This window comes from Rattus norvegicus, chromosome 14 (assembly GCF_036323735.1).
Source record: "Rattus norvegicus strain BN/NHsdMcwi chromosome 14, GRCr8, whole genome shotgun sequence".
Classification (NCBI taxonomy): Eukaryota; Metazoa; Chordata; class Mammalia; order Rodentia; family Muridae; genus Rattus; species Rattus norvegicus.
Genome location: NC_086032.1, coordinates 12,950,017 through 12,965,971, shown reverse-complemented (window position 1 = coordinate 12,965,971; position 15,955 = coordinate 12,950,017). Strand labels below are relative to the sequence as shown.

At 44.8% G+C, this 15,955-nt stretch overlaps 1 long non-coding RNA gene across 5 annotated transcripts; it reads left to right on the top strand.

Moving 5' to 3' along the window:
* The first annotated feature begins 916 nt into the window (after nt 1–916).
* Nucleotides 917–9,750, top strand: LOC120096572 (uncharacterized). Of its 5 annotated transcripts, XR_010057466.1 has the most exons (6): nt 917–1,144; nt 4,662–4,815; nt 6,136–6,309; nt 7,009–7,228; nt 8,117–8,238; nt 9,500–9,750. It is a non-coding gene; the product is annotated as an uncharacterized LOC120096572 (long non-coding RNA). The 5 variants fall into 5 exon arrangements; XR_005493163.1 differs by lacking the exon at nt 4,662–4,815 and having other exon boundaries at nt 6,136–7,228; XR_005493164.2 differs by having other exon boundaries at nt 917–4,815; nt 6,136–7,228; nt 8,117–8,217.
* The last annotated feature ends 6,205 nt before the right edge of the window (nt 9,751–15,955 follow it).

The following is a 15,955-nucleotide window of genomic DNA, read 5'->3' as shown; positions in this document are numbered from 1 at the left end:
GAGGATGAGGAAAAGGGGAGGAGAAAAAAGAGAGGGGAGGGGGAGGAAGGAGGAAGAAAAGAGGAAGAGGAGAGGGGGAGGGAAGAAGGCAGGAAGGAGGAGGAAAATGAGGGGAAGGAAATAGAGTCAGGAGGTAACAGAGTAAAGGAGGAAGGGAAACAGGCCCAGTGTGGGGAGAAGAGCAATTTACCCTAACTTCAGCAGAACCATGATTGAAGACAGCTGAAGTCTTAGCTTCCTAGACGCTTGTGTCAAAGGCCCAAATTACACCAATTCAGCTCAAGGACCTCAGCTGACTTTATTTTCAATTCTAGAATTGGGGAACAATTGATTCCATAAAAACAGACTAAGTGTTCCCAGGAGGTTGAGCAGAAGGAGTCAGTGTTACAGACAAAGGAAAGCTTAAAGAAAGCAGAAACAAAGGAACAGACAACGAATTAATTTCAATCCTTTCATTGGAAAGGACAAACAGGGAATCAGAACAATAGGGCCACAGCTAGTTAGTTAACGCGGGTGCTACTTCAGGTTACCCTCTTTGGTGGGACATGGAGCAGAGAGAGAGACTGTTACCCTGTGAACTGTAATTGCAGATTTGGGAAAGTGGGCTGTTACGGTTCTTCTCTCCTGATGTCTCGGAAGGCCAAACAGGTAGCTTCATTTTAGCTGGGCACTAAGAATGTTTAGTGTGAGGGACTCCATTTTCATTCTCTTATGGTTGGAGGAGCTCAGTGTGAAACAAAAGCCTAACTTGTGTGACACTTGAGTCGTGCAGATTCTTTTTGAAATACAAGAAGCCAGAGAAGCCTAACAGGCAAAGCAGTTGCTCATTTATGTCTCCGTCAAACAAGTGTTTGCCACACATCCTCCTGGCTTTAAACTAGAAATTTCTCCACAGTCTCTGTGTTGACCACTTTGTCTCCAGCTGGTAACGCTATTTTGGGAAGTGTTGGGAAACTGAGGAAGTGGTGGCTGCCTGAAGGAAGTAGGTCATTAGGGTAAGCCCTCATTGGTATCTGGTCCCAGACCCTCCATGTTTGTTTCTTTCTGCTTTCTATATGTGTGAGGTGATCAGCTTCTATATGCCCTTGCCACCATGAGGAAAGTGAACAGTGGCTGCTCTGAGCCAAAGCTAATATTTTGTCCGGTAAGTTCTTTGCTCAGGTATTTCAGTCACTACTACAGAAATCTTGAGAAAACAAGTACAAACGAAATGGGGTCATGGCTGAGATGGCACAATTGTGTGTCAATTGTTTTCAGGGCATTGGAACTGGTTTGTGGAAGACATTGGAAAGGTCTAGAAACAAGCGAGTCAGGGAAAACCTAAGCCATTATAACTAGAACTTAACAGACAGTGGGAGTGTGGGTAGACCAGGAAGCTGACAGAAATGTGCACAGTAAAATCTGCATTCAGGAGGCTTGAGGTTAAAATGGAGACCTGGAGAAAGTTGACTAGTGGTCACCCTGTTATATCTCGGTCAATAACTTATCCATAGTCTGTCCAGGTCCTGAGCCCTTGCCTAGAGATAGATATGTAAATAACTGACTAATTAATTTAAAAGGAAATTTCAAGATAGGAGATGGTTCTGGCTGTGTACAGACATTGTCGGCTGCTTTGAGATAATAACTGGAGACAAAGTGCAGACCAGAAAGCTCTGAGAAACAAGGGAAATTGGATGTGAGCAGCAGAATTTTGTGGTTGGAACTTGAATGAGCTCCACGAGCTCCTGTGCTTAGTGCTTGGTTTCCAATTCCCGGTGCAAGAGCACAGCCACGGCTTTTGACTGGGTTCCTTTTCTTTGCCAGTTAAAGAATTAAAATGCAGGGAAAACACCATGAGCTAGACAGGTAGCCGTGGGGAGATCTCCAATCCCACTGCTGGGGGACGACTATCATAATTTTTTAGCCAAATCTGAAGCAAGTTTTATTGAGTACTGGTCAGGACCGTGGATACTGGTCCTGACTTAAAGCACATCACAGAATAGAACACTTTCTTGTATGACTCAATTCCTCAAAATCGCTAAAGCTTAACAGAATTCTTTAAAAAGGCGATGCATTTGGAAGGCCTGTACTCTTTCCGTCAGTCTCGGTCAGCCTGAGTAGACCTCTGCTAAGGAGAAACGTCCTATAGGCTTTGTGCAGACCACTTAGTAAGGTGTCTTGTTGCACACATGATGGGAGTACCCAAGTTTCTGTGCTCACAGCTGCAGCCCTCGCCCTTTGGCCTTTTATTTGTATATTTTCAAGATTACATTTTACTAAACACATCGGAACCTAGAACCTTTTATAAACATAACATGTCCCATAGCCTTATACATTTAAATATTTTAAAAGTTGTTTCTTTTCTTTAAAAAAAATCCAGTTTTATTAAGTTTTTTTTTTTTTTTTGCAAAACCCAAAATTTCCTTTTATAGCAAAGTTTAAAATTTCTCAACTGTGCTCTCCAGCAGTATCAAGGCATAAATTAAGTACCTTTTTTTTTTATTCAAGAGGGAAAAGGGCACAGACACATCTGGACCAGGCAAGACAAAGCTCCAACAGTGAGGGTAACTCAGTGCCCAGCATCTGGGGTTCCCTCGGAACCTTACAGGATCCTCCCTGCAAGGGGCCTGAGTCACCTCTGACTCTACCTTTGGCAGCCCACACAGTCTGTCTTCTAGGCTCCAGACCGTTCCGATGCATTGCTGGTGTTCTCTCTGGTGGCTGTCAGACGGCACAGGCATCTCCAGGCCTCTCTTTAGGAACTCCAGCCCTTCTATACAGGGGCAAGCCTCAGTTGTCCTCTGACATTACCAAGTTCAGCCATCAGCACACCGTATGCTCTTACCGACGAACACACAGAGGTGCACCTTAAGTACATTATTGAACAAATGTTGTTTTTAAATCATATCTTTTATGAAGCTCATTTTTACGACTCTTATTTTTAAGCAACAATTATTACACAAAAATCCATCCTAATCCAAAATCTCTTAGACATGTTGTTGCCTTCTTAGTTGATTTATACCGTGTGGTCGCCTCCAATCAAGATGGTGGTGAAGTCATATCCTCTTTATGACCTTCACTACACAGTCAGGAGAGTGGGCCCTTCGCCTCACCTATACAGCACAGTAGAGCTGGCCCAGGAGGTAGGGGTTGAAGGTGAGCTGTCCCTGAGGCTGCGAGTGCAGGAGAGCTGGTCCTGCCTCTTGTCTCTTGGGTGGTGGAGTAGGTAAGGGAAAGATGGCCTCCTCCCTTCCCTCTTCCCTTGCCATTCATGGCAGGTGGGAGAACTGGTCCCAGGGCCATGAGAGTGGGAGAATGGGCCACGTCACTCACAACACTCAAGAGAGAGAACCCTGCACTACACGGGAGCAGCTAGCAGGCTGACCAGCTCAGATATCTCTCAGGTCAAGATTCAGGGATTTGATTTGATCCACCTCATTGTCTTTCCCATCTATGAATTGCTGGAGTACACGAAGAAGGCAGTCCTATAGATTAAAGGCTACAGGATCTCCATGACAACAGGGCAACAACAGGATGTCTGAGAGGGGTCCCGGTGAGGTTCCAGTATTGCTAGAGTAGCAGAAGCCAGAGGCCTGGGAGCAGACCAACAAGTCATTCATTGCAATGAACACTTGCAAGCAAAGAGGTGTGGACAAAAGGGTACGTTGTGGGACACACTATGACACACTGCAGCTTCCACAAAATTTTTCTTTCCTCTGTTGGGGGGACGGTTGCAAGGGTGGAGGGTAAGTACTAGGGGAGGGGGCAATGAGTGGGAGTGGGGAACATGATATGAGATTCACAAAGAACCAAGAAAAAGTTGGGTTGATAATTAAAAATCTATACACAAGTAATCCTAAAGGAACCATGAGGTGTGGCATCATCCTGGATGTAATCAACATGGCCACCATCTTAACTGATGCTCCCCATAGGATAGAAGACACATGTCCGGCGGCCATTTTTACTAAGGTTGCAGAGGATAAGTGGCTAAGAGTGCAGGCCTTAAGAGTGCACCACCTTTTTAAAAATGTTGTTAAGCTTTTGCTATTTTGATAAATGGAGTTATACAAGAAAGTATGATATTCCGTAATGACACTCTATAAGGACCAGGGAAGCAAAGTCTTCAGTGTCCCTGTGAGACTTTATTTATGGCTTCAAGTTTTATTTTGATTCTAAAAGAGCCTCAATTCAAAGATGGTTTTTGTTTTTGAGGCTAAACCTAGCAAGGATGTAAGGGCAAATTTATAAAAGCTACACCTTTACAGTTGTGTGGTTCTCCCACTCTCATGGCCCTGGGGCCAGTTCTCCCACCTGCCATAGATGACAAGGGACAAGGGAAGGGAGGAGGCCATCTTTCCTTACCTAGTCCACCACAGGACAGACAAGAGGCAGGACCAGTTCTCCTGTACTCAAAGCCTCAGCGCTGGCTCACTTTCGACGCCTACATCCAGGGCCAGCTCTACTATGCTGTACAGGTGAAGTGAAGGGCCTGCTCTCCTGAGTGCTGTAGCAAGTGAAGGGGAAAAGTTTTCCTACTCTGATGACTTCCAAGGGTTGGGTGGGGCATGGGGCAGCTCTCCTGCCTGCCATAAGTGGCAAGGGGTGGAGGGCAGGGGGGCTCTTCTTCCTTGCCCATGTCATCACAGAAGGTACGGTCAGATCACCCACACTTATGCTCTTAGGGGCCAGCTCCCTCGTACCCCCACCACCAAGATCAGCTCTACTGTGCTGTCCAGGTGACGTGCAGGGCCACTGGTGAGGAGCAAGGACAGCTCTCCTGCTCTCATGACCACATGGCCAGGACTCCTACCTACCACCAGTTCGGAGTGCAGAGGGGTAAGGTTAAATTAACTTTTTTGTTAGAGATTTTTAGCCATATCCAATAAACGTACAAATACTGAGGTGTAGAATATCAACCAACCAGAGCTCCCAGGGACTAAACCACCATCCAAAGAGTACACACGGAGCCACCCATGGCTCCAGCTGCATATGTAGTAGAGGATGGCCTTGTTGGGCACCAATGGGAGGAAAAGCCCAAAGCCCTTGGTCCTGCCAAGGCTGGACCCACAGTGTAGGGGAATGTCAGAGGTGGTAGGAAGGGGTGGGTAATTATGTGGGGGAACACCCTCATAGAAGAAGGGGAAGGGGGTGGGATGGGGATTTATGGACAGGAAACCAGGAAAGGGGATAACATTTGAAATGTCTCTGTCATAAACTCAGGTGGCTCGGCTGACACAGGACAGAGAGGAAACTTTAACTATGCATGCTTGTGTCTAGAGAAGGAAGAGACATACCCCAACATGAGAGCCAGATTTTCAATGGAGCAGAACAGCATAAAACAATTTAATATTATCCACACCAAAGAGACATTTGAAGCCCTGCTACAGAGACCAGAAAGCTCAGAGATAAGAAATTCTGTGCCCCAGCCCTCAAAGCAGCCATGGCAAATGGTGGTGACAGTGGCTGGTGGCTGGTGGTGGCAAAGACAAAAAAAAAAAAAATAAACCAATAGACACAGACATAGAACATTCATGCTGTCAGAAGAGACTAGTCAACAACAAAACACGTGGTGGCCACCTACATTCAAACACTTAACAGAGCCTGCCTGGTTCCCATCTTGGCTCCCAATATCCAAACAGCCAGAATGAGACGGAGTGGTGGACATCTCGCCCTAGATGAGATAGTATTGAATCCCATCGTCCCAGATCTAGATCCCAACAGAACCAGATGTCACAGAAGATTACTATGACTTACTAGGGCAGGCCTCCACGGGCTTGCTGCTTTTCTCCGCACAGCAGTTCACTCTGAGAGTCCGTGAAAGCAAAAGCACACCTCAGAGCATCGGAACTCTCAAGGCGCTCACCTCCTGGGAGGGCCCTTCAGCCCCGGGGCCGCCCTGGAGTGGAGCTCCAGATTTAGAATTTGGGTAACCTGTCTGATCTCAGTGGGGGCCTCCCAGAGAACATCAGTGCTACCAGGGAGAATCAGACCACAATTTCTGAGCCACGTTTTTTGAAGTTTTATTAAGCACTGGCCGGGATCCTTGATAGTGTCCAAGGCCATACCTGGATTCCCAGAGCATGGTGCCAAATTACCCTAGGGGCTTGTATAGGCAAAACCCATATGGCTATGAGCTTCCTACCTTTCTCCAATCAGGAACAAGCATACCTCCTGATGTACTTCCTGCCTGCCTACCTCCTGCCTATATGTGACCAAGCACACATCCTTTACGGTTGGAGCAAGCAAACTTGTTTACAGAAGAAAAAAAAAAACCTGGCTTATTATCTTTCATGAGCAGCCCCCATCATTCTAGGAGCTATCTATCCTTGGGTAAGCAGGGCTTACAGGTGAGAGGTATTTCCATTTTATAGAGCTCTCTTAATCACAGTAATTAGAACTTAAAACATAACTTTAGCCATCACAAACTCTTGATCATGGCAAACAGGAGCAGATAGAATCAGCAGTTCGTAATGGTTTGTTCTGGAAGTGAGGAAAGACACACTTTGCAGCAGGTACACAGAAAAGAAGACCATCTGCTTGCTAAGCAGAGGGGGAACTTGGGAAGCCAAAAATCCAGCCTCTTCTCTAGAAGTTTTTCAGTCTCTGAAGGGTTTTCCCCTTTAATTTAAGGTCAGTCAGCTTGAAGAAAGACAGGCTGGCTGATTGCCTCACAGGTGTGTAAGGATTGCCCTGACCAGCCTTTGAGCTTGTTAAGTCAGCCCTACCGGCAGGAGAAAAGTCCCTCATAGCCTTAGCCTGCTAAATGTTTGTCTCAGCTCAGGAAGGTGATGAAGAATCCAGCCATCTTGGAAGTTCACCGTCTTTACTACCTTAGTCATGAGCCCTCTCCTTATCTGTTTGCCTACCAGGAAGTCTGTCCCACACTACTTCAGGATATTCTAGTAACTTGAGATCTAATTTTGAGATTTACTTAGTGGGACCTAAGTAAATGAATCACACTGAGGTGCGACATATAAGTTATGCTGGTCATCACTTGCTTCCTTGCTCTCTGCTTCCTGTCTCCTACAGAGCAAATGCTTCTTCCAGTCTGTATCCCTGCTGCCCTGGTGTTCCTCTGTCCAAGTGTATGAGTTCAAGCTGCCATCGACTTGATCTTCTGAATCCGTGAGCCCAAACAAATCCTTTTTCCTTCACGACATTTGATCGGATTTCTTAAGCACAGCTGTGCTAGATTTCAGAGGCAGCACAAAGGGACAGAAGGCAGGAGGAGACCAGGGTGTGACCTCAGGTGAGACTGTGTTCATAAGGACACACAGTGAAGGGAAGCCTCTCTCGTATGGGAATGGAGAGATTCTGCAAGGGGAAGAGCTAACTGGGACACTTTTATGAAGGCTTGGGAGTGAGGAGGTTGATCAGTTATGGGGGCTGGGTGCTGGTTTGTGGTCTCTCTTTCCTGGACTTGTTTGCTTCAGGCAAAACAGACTATCTGGGAGGCAGGTTTTCTCTTCAAATATTTCTCTCTGAGCTGAGCAAGGTTGAGCAAAGCCAGCAGTCATCTCATAGGAATCCTGTTTTTACAGCGCTCTACCAATCTGTGCAAACGTGACTAACACACAGGCCTATTATACACCAGGCACTGAGTGCATAGAATGAGAGGGACTTTATTTTTGCTTGTGATTAAAAAAAAAAAGTTTGAGATAGCCTAAATTTAAAGGTCAAAGGTAAAATGAGCAAAAGGCATGAGATGTAAACTAGTTAATAACTGTTGGAAACAATGTTAGTAAAACAACAGAAAGATTGCTCATGTTGCAACTTTGACTTAAATCTCCTCACGGGGCGGTTAGATGGCTCAGTGGGTAAGGGTGCTTGCTGCCAAGCTGGATGACCTGACTTTGATCCCTAGACCCAACATGAAAGAAAGGGAGAGCCAACTCCCGGAAGTTGTCCGCTGGCCTCTACATATGCCCTGTACACAAAGAATAATAATAAATTAATAAATCTCACAAAAGTTATCTCCCCTCCCAGCAGAACATCAGTGGCACCTTGTCCTGTTGGCTTGTAAACTTCTCAGCACAGTCAACCCTAACCAATCCGGAAGTGTGGACTATTGCTTATGGATTTGCCTCCTGTCCTAAAGCTTTCTGCACTCTACCTTATCCTCCTTCCCTATCTGTAGACAACATGGTAACCGCGACAAGACGTCCAGGAAGAAGTGTTTGGAACTCACATGTTAATTTCTGCTGGCATCTGAGGGAAAGGTTCAGTTGGGCGTCATGGGTGAGTCTTCTACCATAAAAGGTGAGGAGGCGGGACATGTAACTTTCTAACCTTTCTCACAACTTAAATTAGGATTTAGTGACTTCGTTTGCTATTGGAAGAAGCAATCGCAATACTTCAGCAAGCCTTGATGCTGGGCCAGCAGTAATGGCCGACGAGGCAGGGTTGATCATTGCAATAGCAGCATCTTCAATGCTGTGCTTAACTGTGGTGTGTTTTACTGTGGTTCTAGATCCAGACTTCTTTTGTCCCTACCCACTGTCTGCTCTTAAGTCAGATCCCTAAGCAGTTTTCACTTGACCTTTAAAAATATTCTCAGATGGGGCAAGGCAGGGGCTGGTATTTTCATTGAGAAGTTAAAATTCAGAAAGATTAAGTGACCTGTTTAAAGTCAAAACCTAGTAAGTGGGCCAGGCAATGGCGGTGCACACCTTTAATAGGAGCAGAGGCAGGCAGAGCTCTGTGAGTTCCAGGCCAGCCTGGTCTACAGAACTAGTTCTAGGACAGCCAGCGCTACAAAGAAAAACCCTGTCTCAACCTCACCCCAACCCCCCTACACACACACACACAAAAGATAATAAATAGTGAGTGGCATATACAGATGTGGTCTTCGTTTCTATACTGCCTTCATGTTTCACATTGACCATTCCTGGTCCTTGGGGCCAAATGAAAGGGTAGGTTAGAAGTCATATCTTAGTTCTGGCAGCAGTTTCCAGGGCACAAGCCCTAAGTTATTTGAAGTCTATAGAATATTACCTAGCATATGAAATGCTCTGGGTTGTATTCCCAGAACTAAGGAAGGAAGGAAGGAAAGAGGGAAGGAAGGAGGGAAAGAGAGAGGGAGGGAGGGAAGGAAGGAGGGAGGGAGGAAGGGAGGGAGGAAAGAAAGAAAGAAGGAAAGGAATGTAGATACAGGGGAGGTAAGGAGGGAGGGAGGAAGGAAGAATGAAAGAACAAAAGAAAGAAAGAAAACAAAAAAACAAAGAAAGAAACCTTTAGAATAATAAGTAGTGGGGTAAAATGTAAAGTGTAGGTGCTAATCAAAGACACTGTATTTTATAGGAGATGTGTCTCTAGATTCCCCTAGAGACACAGCCTTTCTTCTCTCTGGGGCTTACTTTAGTAGCTACTGTATGAGAAGTCCTGAAACAAACATCAGCCAGCCCTTGGATGTTGTTCTAATTTGCTAAATGCCCTCATTTAATTTAGTAAGCAACACATTTAACCTCAGATATCTGATCATAAGTACATACATCATAACATTTTCTATTTCCGTCCTTAGAGCCCAGAAGTCCAGAACACCTTAATAAATGTGCAATGGAGACCTGAAGCTGTTAACTAATGGCCGTGAAGATACACGAAGCCTCTATTAAATGCCAGATGTCCTCTCTGATCTGCACATTGTTCTGAGATGGCTGTTATGTCATGCGGTGAGAACTGTGTACAGTGATTTTACAGTGAGGAAACAAACCTGTGATTTGATGAAAGGAGAACCATTTTAAATTATAGTTATTAAAATTATATAAATCCAAACCATTTCTGTTTCATAGCTCTTGCGATGACTCTATTCTGAGTAGCAAACAGAGTTATTTTTCGGGAGTTTGTAAATATGACAGATTACATTTTGCCCACGAAACAAATCTGTCTAGAGATTTCATTTATTTATTTTGATATTCAATCAGGCACTGCGTTAGGCATTAAGACAAAGATAAATACCATGGTAGTATATAAATAAGGGTTTATAATATGGTGTGCCGTATAATAGTAGAAGTATGTACAAGGCTTGACATAGAACCAAAGAATAAGCTCTGCCTCTAGAGGATGACTCATGCTGGGTATCATCACCATCACCACCATCAGCACCACCGCCACCACCACCACCACCACCACCATCACCACCACCACCATCACCACCACCATCACTATCACCACCATCATCACCATCACCACCACCATCATCATCACCACCACCATCACCATCACCACCACCATCATCACCATCACCACCACTACCTCCACCACTACCACCATCACCACCACCACCATCATCACCACCACCATCATCACCATCACCACTACCACCACCACCATCACCACTACCACCACCACCATCACCACCACCACCATCATCACCATCACCACCACCACCACCACCACCACCATCATCACCACCACCACCATCACCACTACCACCACCATCACCACCACCACCATCATCACCACCACCATCACCATCATCACCACCACCACCACCACCATCACCACTACCACCATCATCATCATTCACTGCTGGAGATGGAACCCAGGGCTTACACACCGTATGAAAACTCTTTACCACTGAACCATACCTCCAGCCTCTATATATCAAATCTTTAATACAGTTTTTTTTACATTTATTTATTAATGGGCGGAGCACATGAGTGCTATTGCATATGTATGGAGGTTGGACACCAACTTGTGGAAGTTGGTTATCTTTTTCCATCACGTGGAAGCCAAGGACCAGACTCAGGCCATCGGACCTAGGATCGAGTGTCCTTACCCACTGAGCCATCTCACTGGCCCGTGTATACTGGATCATGACAGATGAGTCAGAACAATGAGGGGAACATAGGGGAAAGGGAGCAGAGGACAGTGTTTTAGTTGAAGGAAACTGTATGTGCGAAGATGGGGTAGGCATGCAATGACTTAACGAACGCAGAGAGCATAAGGAGTTTTGTGTTTATAGAATCTGACGCTACAAATAACATGCTGACTTGAACGGGTGGGCAAAGAAGACAGCATACAGTTTCAGACAAGATAATAACAAGGCAATATTCGTAATTTGGAAAAACGACAGTGAGGTGGTGCGGAGAATAATTTGAAGAGGAGAGAGAGATAAATGCCAATGGTCCTGACGAGTTAAAATAATAACAATAATATGTGTCAATACAAATTGAGAGATTAAAAAAGTATCTAGGGGGTGAGGTCACAGAAATCACTAATGAAGTGGATGTGAAAGGCAGTCAACAGAATGGTTACTTGAACAAGGAATAAACAGGAAATAGAAGAAGACCAGGTGTGATGCAAATTAAAACTACAACTAGGAGCTGGAGAGGTGGCTCAGCAGCTAAAGCATTTGCTGCACAAACCTGGTCCGTGGAATCAGGTAAAGGTGAAACGAGAGAACCAGTTCCACAGAGTTATCCTCTGACCTCCATACATGCACTGTAGCATGCATGCATGCACACTCCCTCCATCCCTCTCTCTCTCACACACACACACTTAGAAACACTAATGCACACACACACTCTCTCCCTCTCTGTCTCTCTCTGTCTCTCTCTGTCTCTCTATGTCTCTGTCTCTCTGTCTCTATCTCTGTCTCTCTCTCTGTCTCACTCTCTGTCTCTCTGTCTCTGTCTCTGTCTCTGTCTCTCTCTCTCTCTCTCACACACACACACACTTAGAAACACTAATGCACACACACACACTGTCTCCCTCTCTGTCTCTCTCTATATCTCTCTCTGTCTCTCTCTGTCTCTCTCTGTCTCTCTCTCTCTCTCTCTCTCTCACACACACACACACACACACACACACACACACACTTAGAAACAGCAACAATAGCAATAATACTTTTTAAAAAGCCCACTTCAGCGAGCATGTGTTACAGTGGTTGTGAATTAAGTGGTAGAGCTATAGGACGTGAGGGACAGATGAGTCAGGATTGACTACATTAATCTATGTCATGGATTATCTGGTTGCTAATGACAACCCTGGAATGAGTAATCGCAATAGGGAAAGAACACGTTGGAGAAATGTCCTACGTGTTGTCGGAAGCTTCATCTTTGTCAATAATAACTATTGGAGAGTGCTTTCTCCTTTGTTCCTGGAATTATGCGTCAAGATGTGGTAGAGCAGGAAGCAGGGAAGGGACCTTTAATCCTAGTTTCCGGAAGACTTTGGAAGTGTTAGAGAAGCTGTTTAGTAGTGTCCTCTCTGGGTCTCTTTACCTGCACAATGAGAAGGTTGGATTCGGTGAATTTCTCCTCTGTCATTTCATAACCAAGCCTCTAAATTTGATGATCTCCACATTTCTCCCCCGTGGGCTGCCAGGAAAACCCGAAATAACTGGAAAATGGGCACCGAGAGAGAAACTTGGACTGGAAAGAGCCGCAGACCTTGTAATTTCCCCCTGAATAATGGAAATCTGACTTTCAAAAATATTTCTGCTGTAATTTGGGGGCAGTTTTGTAGACTGTTTTGAAAATGTGAAGTTTTTTTTGTTTTGTTTTGTTTTATAAGCGAATGATACTTGATCTTAAGTATTTGGGTTTAGAACGAATAACCTCTTGAAAATACATTTGGTGGGGTTTACTATATAAGATTGTTCTATTTAAAAGCCACCCACTTACTGCTGCCTGCAATAAGCACTATATGGTAATCTGACTATGCTTGTCCTTTCTGGCCAGTTATGACTGCCTACCGTAATACAGGGATAGGAGGTACCCATTAAATGATGTGTCCTCACCGTACCAGCAATCTAGATGAGTATGCAGAAAGATCCCGCTGATAAATAGACCCTGAGGTGCTGAGATAGCCCCAAACTATGTGTACAGGACCTCATTAGACCTCATAGTTGGAGGGATCCAGAGAGAACAGGTCCTGTACACCTAGTTTGGGGCTATCTCAGCACCTCAGATCCCTCCAACTATGAGGTCTAATGGGCAGTGAGTTCCAAAGAAACAGACCACAGCTCAACTGAAAAAGAACCAGTGGAAGACGCACACTACATACGATGAAATCCAGGAGGAAAACAGTTGTGTGCATTATCTTACAGCATTTGTTGAGTTATAGTCCAGCAATGTCCTTACACTTAGTCTCTGAATTAAGATTCTTCTCTGAATGAGCATCAGAAATAATGTAACTCCTGTAAGGGGGTGGTAGACAAAGACAGGAGAATCCCCTGAAACTCATGGGCAGCTAGTCTGCCTCATGCATAAGGGGGAAAGAACAAAGAGAACATTTCACAGAAAAAAGTGGAAGGTTAAGTCTGAGGTCCAAGGCTGTCCTCTGACATCACACAAGCATTGTGGCACCCATGGTACTGCCTATGAACACATACACACATGCACACACACACTCAAACATACACAAGCCACACACACACTCACACACACACACACATGAACATATACACACATATACACATGTATACACCCCACACACATATGAAAACATACATACACACAAGCATACACATACACACAAATACATACACATACAAAAACATACTCGAACATATACATGCCACACACATACCCACATATACATATACATACACACATAAACACACTTACACACAAACACATGCACATATATACAGAAACACACACATGAACACAAACACACACATACATATACATACAAACATGCATATATACACAAAATACACATGAACACATACACACACAAACACACACACACACACCAAACATACAGGCATACACACAAGTGTACACCTATACACACACACAAACATATACATACACACATGAAAAAATACACACATACACAAAAACACACACTGACACACAGTACATGAACACACATATATACATACACACAAACACACACACAAAGAGAGAGAAAGAAAGAGAAAATAAAAGCAACAAATTATATACTATTTTAGAGTGAACACAAGAAATGCGTAAGGCTTACATGAAGAAAGCTTTCCAGTACTACTGTGAGACATAAAGACCTGCCAGCGGATGGATTGTATCTTCTAAGTGATCCAATACATGATAACTGAAATAGGGACAAGGTGGCATGCAGGCTACCATGCTCTTTAGCAAACTGGGAAGAAAAACAAGAATCTATATGTGTATTTGTTGGTGTGTTAAAAAAAAAAAAACTCAGAAAAGATCCCTAAAAACACTGCCTGCAGAGGGGACACTGCAATAAAAAAAAGGGCAATAACGAATGGCGAGCGATGTTCATACCCAGAATGCTCTTGCATTAGAACCACCCTCTAACGATTCTCAATTACGTGAGAGCTCAGTCCATCCAATGACTGTACGATATTTTTTCTAATCAGACTCCGGCAGGTGGCTTGCCGGCTGTCTCCAGTCTTTTGCTAGTGCGATTAGTTCTGCAATCAGTCATGTGGTGGCAATTGTGGTTGTTGAGTGGACTTAGAGATTCCTAGAAAGTTAGTAAAACACATTTCTGGGTGTGTCTGAGGGAGTGTTTCCAAAGTACATTGGCAAGCAGGAAGCAAATTCAGTGAGAAAAACCTGCCATCGCTGTGGTTGGCACCCGCCAATACGTTGCCCCATGAGACAGTGGCAGAAGACCCTTTTATGGGATTCCTTGACTCTTCTATTCTAAATGTCTTTAATCCATCTATTTATTTAGTGTGCGTGGAGGGCTGGCATGCACAATTCACAGCGTGTCTGTGGAGATCAGAGAGCAACTTGCAGACATCAGACCCTGGGCATCCAACTCCAGTCAGGCTCTAAGGATTTTACCCTCTGAGCCATCCCTCCAGCCCTGCTTGGCCTCTTTTGAGCTGTTCAATTTTCCTTAGTCTTGAAGCCTTTTTGGTCTGGTGTGTTGTTGTTGTTGTTATTGCCTGTTGCCATTGAGTTTTGGAGACACACTCCACCTTCTTCAGCTTCTGAGCATAGTTCTGTGTGGATAATTCCCCAAGGGGCTCTCTAGCTTTCCACTTTTGACCAGGCCTTCCTGCTTCTTAGACTGAGAAATTACCAGTCTCCTGAGCTCTCCAGCCTAAAGAAAGTTACTGTGGAACTAATCAATCTCTGACAACATATCATGTAAGCTAATAACACACACACACACACACACACACACACACACACACACACACACACTCACTCCCAAAAAAAACACCAACTAAAACATTAGCTTACCCCCGCCCCCTTTTAAGTTGAATTTTTATAACCAGTGAGCCTTGCCAACCGCAAGGAATTCCAGAAATAAAAAAAGCAAACTCTTTGAAATGAAAGCTCTGGCTCCTTAAATATTAATAGTCATGATCAGAATTCAAAAATAGAAACCATGAAAATCTCTGAAGTAGCCAGGCCCAGAATTCGGGCTGTCAAGATGGCTCGACCTGTAGAGGTGTTTGCTGAACAGGCCTGGCAACTTGAGTCCAGTCCCCTGAAGCCATGTAAGGGTTGACAAAGAGAGCTGACCCCAGGAGCTATGTGAGCATGCCTGTGCATGCCCTCAGCACAGACAGAGAGATGGGGGGGAGAGAAAGAGGAAGGGAGGGAGGGAGGGAAAGAGAGAGAGAGAGGCAGAGAGAGATGGGAGGGAGTGTGATTAATGTTTCTAAGTGTGTGTGTGTGTGTGTGTGTGTGTGTGTGTGTGTGAGAGAGAGAGAGAGAGAGAGAGAGAAAGAGACAGAGACAGAGACAGAGAGACAGAGACAGAGAGAGACAGAGGGACAGAGAGACAGAGACAGAGGAAGAGAGAGAGAATTTTAGAACAGAGAGTTATACATCCTCACTCTCCTCCCTTTCCCACACCATCATCCAAATATGTGCTTCTTTTGCTAATGTACAAGGAAGCACCCATGTGTCACACAGGCACTGGGAAACCTGCCCAGCCAATACAGAGTCATGCCAAATGATATCATCCTTCCAAGTTGGCACAGAATGCATAACTGACCTGTTTAACCGATGGTCAAGGTTCCCACAGGGTCCCTCACCACAGGACCTGGCTAGGCTGGTGGGTA